Source organism: Cavia porcellus, unplaced genomic scaffold, assembly GCF_034190915.1.
Source record: "Cavia porcellus strain 051 isolate PalLab524CR breed Dunkin Hartley unplaced genomic scaffold, mCavPor4.1 scaffold_32, whole genome shotgun sequence".
Lineage (NCBI taxonomy): Eukaryota > Metazoa > Chordata > Mammalia > Rodentia > Caviidae > Cavia > Cavia porcellus.
Genome location: NW_026947515.1, coordinates 23,399,504 through 23,406,936, shown reverse-complemented (window position 1 = coordinate 23,406,936; position 7,433 = coordinate 23,399,504). Strand labels below are relative to the sequence as shown.

Here is a 7,433-nt window from a genome sequence, read left to right as displayed (position 1 = left end):
GAGTTCAACTCCTGGTACCCACCAAAAGGCAAATACAGATGAAGCTTCAGTTGCTACGCACTTGTAGCTCACCTCCTGCTGTTCTGCCCAGTTCCTAATGGACCATGGGCAGGTACCAGTCAGTGACTTGGGGTTGGGACACAATTTTGTAGGATATGAGTATTTTTTTTTTTTGGTCTTTTTCTTTTTTATCGGTACGGGTGATCGAACTCACCACTGCCTGCTTGCAAGGCAGGCGCTTATGCCACTGAGCTAAATCCCCAGCCGTAGGATATGGGTATTAAATAGATTTCATTTCTACTAGATACTGGATGTCTGATCAATGGTTTCTGTTAAGTTGGCCCTATTAAAAAAAGAGAAAAAATGGGTTAAATATTATAATTGATTTTTTTCTCATCTGAGAAATTATATTAAGATAATTAATATTGGACAGGACTTCAATTGGTGAATAAGAAAATGGCCACCTGGTCAGCTCTTCTTCATTGATTGGAAGCACCAGTGATCTCCATAGCCTTATGGGAGACACCACAACTAAAGTTAAGTTTTATTGTACTATGTTCACATTGGTCATCATCAAGATATATATAATGTATGTATATCCATATATATATATATATAATGGTTTTTTATTTTAAAATACCCATACAATTTTTTTAAAATTTTTATTTTGAAGGTAGCAAAATACAGCAGAACAACACAGAATAAACCCAACTGAGACAGTGTAGTGAAATTGGTACAGAACTTCACAGCAGGGTACTGGGATAACAGTAATAGGTATCACAGTATATCTCATTATCTTCACAATAGATGTTCTTTCAATTACATATATCAAAATAAAATGAAATACAGAACATTATAGAACTTATCAAAACAGAATATTGAATAGAGCAGTATCATTAATCAGAATAAAGCAAAACAGTAATAAAAATATTTGCCTTCAAAGAGATGGTAGAAGGAAATCCCCCTTATTTGCTATGGTCAAACTCCCAAGAGATGCTCAGATTTCTGGTTCCCATTTGCTGATGGGGGGCAAAAGAAAGGGGGTAGAGGAAGTGGGATGATTGACTCTCAGCCCGTGCACCAGTAGGCTCACTATTGCTTAGCAGGGAGGCAGGCTCATTGCTTGGTTTCCCAGCATCCTAAGTTCCAATGTGGCTTGGATCTCAGGAGACGCTGATCATTCTCCCCCTGGAGGGGCCTCAGCCTACCACACCACAGCTGCTTACCAAGGAGGGGAGCTGCTTGCTTGGTTTCCCAGCACCCTAAAATCCAACATAGTGCAGATCTCAGGAGATGCTCGTGGTTCCCCCATAGAAAGTTTTCATGTGGCTATGACAGATTGTTATTAAGCTCAGGATGTACCAATTCAGTCAAGCTTCCAGATGTACAGATTTTCCAAACTGTGAAACAGGGATTCTTTATGGTCACAGGATATCAGATGCAGAACTCTGTCTGTAACCAAAACATAATAGATGTATATCCCACTGAAGACCAACAAGTTAGGAAAAGCTTTTATGTATTACATAGGGATGATTGACCAAAAAGGAGATATTTGATGTCAAAATGAAAATGCCAGTGTGTTCGTGGAATTTTGGTGGTGGTCATGGTACAGTGGTGGTCATGGTACAATGTTGTATATGGTTTGATTTCTAATTTTCTGTGTAAAATATGTAACTTTGTTAACATTATAAAGGTATTCAAATATTGAAATGTTCATGGTGGTTAAAAATAATGATTCTATTTTATGTTCTAAAATACTTGATATTTACATAAGATGATAATGCTATGCTTACTGCCTGTACTGCATTGTACTGTTATCAATCTTTTCTTCTGGATGTTGAACAACTGAGGTTTAAAGACCAACATTTAGACAGATAGATGAGTTAAGAGGATAACCAATGTTTTGGCCATAGCCTTTTGGCATCAGTGAAGATCCAGAAAGTAAGAGAACCTCTGCTGTGTCATCCTATACTTGGTGATTCCCTGATCTTCTGATCAAGAGGATTATGCAACCACAGAGGAAAGTGATCACTGGTGTGTAGTGTGCCTAAGTAGAGGTTCCAGGAGAAATGGTCTCCCAAGCTTTAACAAAGAGCAGCTTGGTGAAGCAATGCCATGCCTCATTGGAACAGCTGACACTGCCCGAAGAACTAGGAGGTGCTATGCATGGTTCCAAGGCATTTCTTGAGGAGACTTAACTGACAAAACCAAAAAAGTGATTATTTTTAAAACAGGTCTCACCTTAACTTGGTCTTGAACATCCTGCAGGAAACATCCAACTCCTAGAGGTATATAAAACAGTGCTAAGTTAATATGTTGGCTATAAGAGAAGCTCAAATCACTAAGGCCTTCTGACAGTTGTTGGCTACACGCATAACTGTCTGCTGTAATGGATTAATGGACTATACAAGGTTTAAACTGTGGGAGATCTCCTAACAGCTCTTCCAGCTTTAATAGACCACCCATCCTGTGCAACAACAAAACAAGAAGTGGATATGTTGGGAGCCATTGAAGCTGGATATTTACCACATGTGTAAGGCTGGAGTGTGACCATCCTAAGAACCAAGGGTTCCTGGGGAAAGCCACGTGAAGAAGCTGCTCAGCCCAGAGAACACCTAGTTCCAAGGCAATCTGGACAGTGAATTGCTAGAATAGCAGGGTGTCATGTGACATTAAGTTACTAAAAGGTTTAAATAAATGCCCCTGCAATGGGGGGGGCAGTACCTTTCCCCCCATCAGGAGGTGAGGACTCCCCCCCCCCAGCTTTGTCTCTTCTTATTTTTCTCATCCTCTTGTCCTTAACCCTAAGAAGCTCAGAAGCCACATGGGTCGTAGCAAAGTGCTAGGTACAGTGAGGTGGAACAGTTCCAAAGCCACCCACCTAAACTCTCTGGAATGGTAACAGCAGGAGTAACAAAGCACATGAGTGAGACTCTTAAAAAATCAAATTAGAAATAATTCCTCATGTAACTAAAGGATGATGACCATAATGAAGGACATGTTTGTGGAATAAAATAGATACAGACTATAAAGAGAAATACAGAAACTTAGGAAAAGTCTGGAAATGACAAATGCCCAGCCTAGGAAAGAAATGGAACCCATGAAACACAGTCAGACAGATAACCAGGAGATTAAAATTCTACTGAAAGTATATGCAGCCTAGGAGCCAATGTGATGACATAGTATCAGATCTAGAAGACAGATTTGTGGTTACTGGTCATGAAAAGAGTGACTTTTTAAAAAAACAAGGGATCACGAGAATGAATCTAGTAGCTTCCTTCCTCAAACAGGGAAAAGAATTTGTTAGACACATAAGTGAAGCATATAGAACTCCAATCAGCCATGATAAAATTAAATCTACACCAAGCTTTATAACAAGATTCCAGAAATTCAACAAAGAACAGATTAAAAGCTGTTAGAGAAAAGAAACAAATCACATATAACACAAAGCCCATCAGAATCACAGCAGACTTCTCAACATCCGCTCTCAAGAAGAGCTTGGCGTGAAGAATTTCAAGCTCTAAAGTAAAATAACCTCTAACCCAGATTGATGTACCCTGAAAAACTCTCTTTCAAAATTGATGGAGAGTGCCAGGGATATAGCTCAGTGACATCATAGACCTGCCTGATGAGTGTAAGGTCTTGAGTTTGAGTCCTGGTACCAAAAATATTTGATGAAGAAATAATATGCCATGACAAAGAAAACATGAAGAAATTCATGACCACCAAACCAACACTCCAAAATGTTCTGAAGCACATTCTACAAAGTGATGACAAACACTACAATCCCATGAAACACAATACAATGAATATACCAGGAAAGGCAACTAAAGGGAAATAGAGGTGACCAATGATTGGAAAATTATATGGCAAGGAGAAGCCAATACACATCACTTATAATCATCAATGTACACAGTCTCAATTCATCAATCAAAGGAAGTAGACTGGCAGAATGCATTAAAAAACTAGATCCAACAATATGCTACATACAAGAAACACATTTAATGCAAAAAATTCATAGACTGGAAGTCAAAGGATGGAAAACCATACTCCATGTGATGGCACCCTAGAGAAAAGGTAGCTAGTCTGTTTGCAGACCATGTGGATTTCAAGCTAAGTGTGATCAAGAGAGACAAAGCACATCACTACATGCTTCTTAAGAGAATACTCCAAGAAGAAGCGATGACAATCATAAATATATACATGCAACAAACACCAGCTAATCCAACTATGTAAAAGAAATATTAATGGGGAGCTGGAGATTTAGCTCAGCGGCATAAGCGCCTGCCTTGCAAGCAGGCAGTCATGAGTTTGATCCCCGGTACCGATAAAAAAAGAAAAAGACAAAAAAAAAGATATTAATGGGCTAAAAATCCTCTAATAAGCAGTAGTACAATTATAATGGGAACCTCAATACCCTCCTGTCACAAATAGATCAACTAGACAAAAAAAATCAACAAACAAGTATCAGAACTGAACCAAATCTTTGAACAAATGGATTCAGTAGGTATCTATGGGCACAATTTGTAACAAATAAATCTTGGGAAAAGCCCAAATGCCCATCAACAGGTGAATGGGTAAAGAAGATATGGTTTGGGCCAGGGATTTAGCTCAGTGGCATAAGCGCCTGTCTTTTTATTTTTTATTATCTTGAAGGTAGTAAAATACAATAGAACAAGATGGAACAAATCAAAGTTAGGCAGTGCAGTGAAATTGGTGCAGAACTTCACAGCAAGTTACCGGGATAACAGTAATAGTTACCACAGTATATCTTATTATCTTCACAATAGTTGGTCTTTCAATCAGGTATAGCAAAATAAAATGAAGTACAGAACATTATAGAATTTATCAAAACAGAATATTGAATAGAGCAATACCATTAATCAGAATAAAGCAAAATGGTGTTAAAATTTTTTGCCTTCGAAGAGATGGTAGAAAGAAATCTTTGGTTCTTATTTGCTTATTTGCTATATTGCTATATGATCAACCTCCCATGAGATGCTCAGATCTCTGGCTCCCATTTGCTAACATGGGTTGGGGGAAGTGGGATGTTTGATTTCCAGCCCATGCACCAGGGGAAATTCAAATTTTATTCTTTTGTTATATACTGCATGTATTGAAGTTCACATACATTTTTTTTTGGTACTATAAAGTAAATTCATGACCTTGTGCCTGCCAGGCAAATGTTGTGCTGCTGAGCTATATTCCTGGCACTCTGTTTTTAAATTATTTGAAAAACTTTCAAGATGGGACTGCCTGGGTCAAAGTACATACACATTCATATGATTCCTGTTAATCGATTTTTCCCTTGTTTTCCAAGATAATTGTCTCTTAAAATGATTCTCTACAGGCAAAGGAACATTATTCTTATTAGCATGCAAGAAAATATATCCACTTAACACTACATCGGCTGCTGTTTTTGAGACAGGATCTCACTATATAGTTGAGGCTGGTTTTGAAGCCACTGTGCAGCTCAGGGTGGCCTCAGACTTGCAGCCATCCTCCTGTTTCAGCCTCCCAAGTGCTGGGATTACAGATATGGGTCACTCTGGCTGGTCTTGCTATGTAATTCAGGTTGGCCTCAAACTTGTGGTCATCCTCCTGCTCTATTTATTTATTTTTTGTCTTTTTGAGACATTTTCACTATGCAGTTCAGGCTGGTCTTGAACTTATAGCCATCCTCCTGCCTCAGCTTCCTGTGCACTGGAATTACAGGTGTGCATCACCATGCCTGGTTGTTTTTTTAGGCAAGGTCTCATTGTATACCCTAAAACGGACCTTAATTTGGAGATTTTCTTGCCTCTGGTTCCCCAGTAGTGGGATTATAGATGTGTACCACTACATCTGGCTTAGAATTATTACAAATCCTTTGGCTTAATATGAGAGGGATTATAAGCTTGAATTTGGGTTTAAAACTAATTTTTGATGTGACTCTTCCAGTTGGGCATGATGCCACATCCCTGTAATCCCAGTACCTGGGAAGCTGAGGCAGGAGGATCATTGTGAGTTCAAGACAAGTCTGGGCTACAAAGTGAGCTCAAGGCCAGCCTGAAATGTATTGTGAGCCCTTGTCTCAAAAAAGCAAAAGAAGCAAAACAAAGTCTTTCTGACTCCCAGTACAAAGCAAAAATTAAATAAGGTCTTCCATAAACTTCAAGGCACAAGCTAAGCTTGAATTTGAGATTCTCCTGCCACAGCCTTCCAGAGCACTAGGATGGCAGATATGTGCTACCATTACTCCTGGCTTTATTTGTCAAATAATTTTCCTTTTGGATTACATAAAAAAGGAAGATGCACAAAATACTTCATCAATGCCCTTTTTTTTTTTTTTTTTTTTTTTTTTTTTTTGCCTTTTTGTTGTGTGTGTGTGTGCGCGCCAGGGCCTCATTATGTAGTTTCAGCTGGCCTGGAGCTCACTTTGTATTCAGGCTGGTGCCAAATTCACAATCCTTCGCTCTCAGCCTCCTAAGTGCTGGGATTACAGGTGTGAGCGACCATGCCCAGCAAAAACTTCATCCTTTAAAGTGCACTGAGAGTTTAGAGGTCTATATATTGAATAAGTCAATATCCATTACTGCTTTTAGCGGTAATTTCCCTTTGTTTTCTTTTAACCCCAGTACTAGATATTGAACCCACAGCCTTTATACTGAACCAAAGTCCCAGCTCCTCTCGGTTCCTTTTTGAGATAGGTTCCTGTAAAATTTTCCAGACAAGACTTGAACTTGCAATCCTCCTACTTGGTCCTTCCATGTAGAATGAATTCCCTCTCTCCCTTCCTTTCCTGTTTTTCTTAGGTTATTGGGGGTTGAATCTAGAGCCTCATACATAATAGGTAATAAAGTTGCCACTAAACTACACCCCCAGCCCTCAGGGACTTACTTTTAAATTATGAACTAAGCTTATCAAAAAAGTTCCTTAATTGGAACTTGAAGAATGGTAGTCTTCTTGCTGTGCATGCTATTCAAAACAAAAATAATTTCATGCCTTCCGGCTCTTTAAGCATTTCTGAGTTTTCCAGACAAGGCCAGGGATCCCCTCATGTGAGCGCTTTGCTCTTCTTTCTCTCAAAGGGACGACAAAACCAGTGTGTAGTCAGGCAAGCCCAGCTGTCTGGATTTCACAGTTGTCTCAGCTGCATCAACCTTGTCCTCATGCTCATGGTTAGGGTGGGAGTGGCGGCGACAAAATTGGAAAACACGCCTGTTCATTACACCGTCTGCAGTCTAAGAAGCGGCTAAGACTAGAAGGAAGGCAGCGGCCATGAAGAAGCGAGCACAGCCAGCACCAAGAGACAGGGGTGCGCAGGTGCCTTTCCTCGGGAGTTGCAGCATTACGGCAGCAGCGCAGGACCGCGCAGACGCACCACACAGCCTTGGGCCAACCCAGGCCTCCCCGCCCCCGCCGTCTCTGAGGGCCTTCTGTGGGCCTGGCGC

General features: G+C 40.0%; 1 long non-coding RNA gene across 1 annotated transcript; it reads right to left on the bottom strand.

Moving 5' to 3' along the window:
- Nucleotides 1-654: 654 nt before the first annotated feature.
- On the bottom strand, nt 655-7,429 carry LOC134474435 (uncharacterized). Its single transcript, XR_010045320.1, has 3 exons — nt 6,880-7,429; nt 2,242-2,282; nt 655-1,452 (listed from the first exon to the last, which is right to left on the bottom strand). It is a non-coding gene; the product is annotated as an uncharacterized LOC134474435 (long non-coding RNA).
- Between the last annotated feature and the right edge of the window lie 4 nt (nt 7,430-7,433).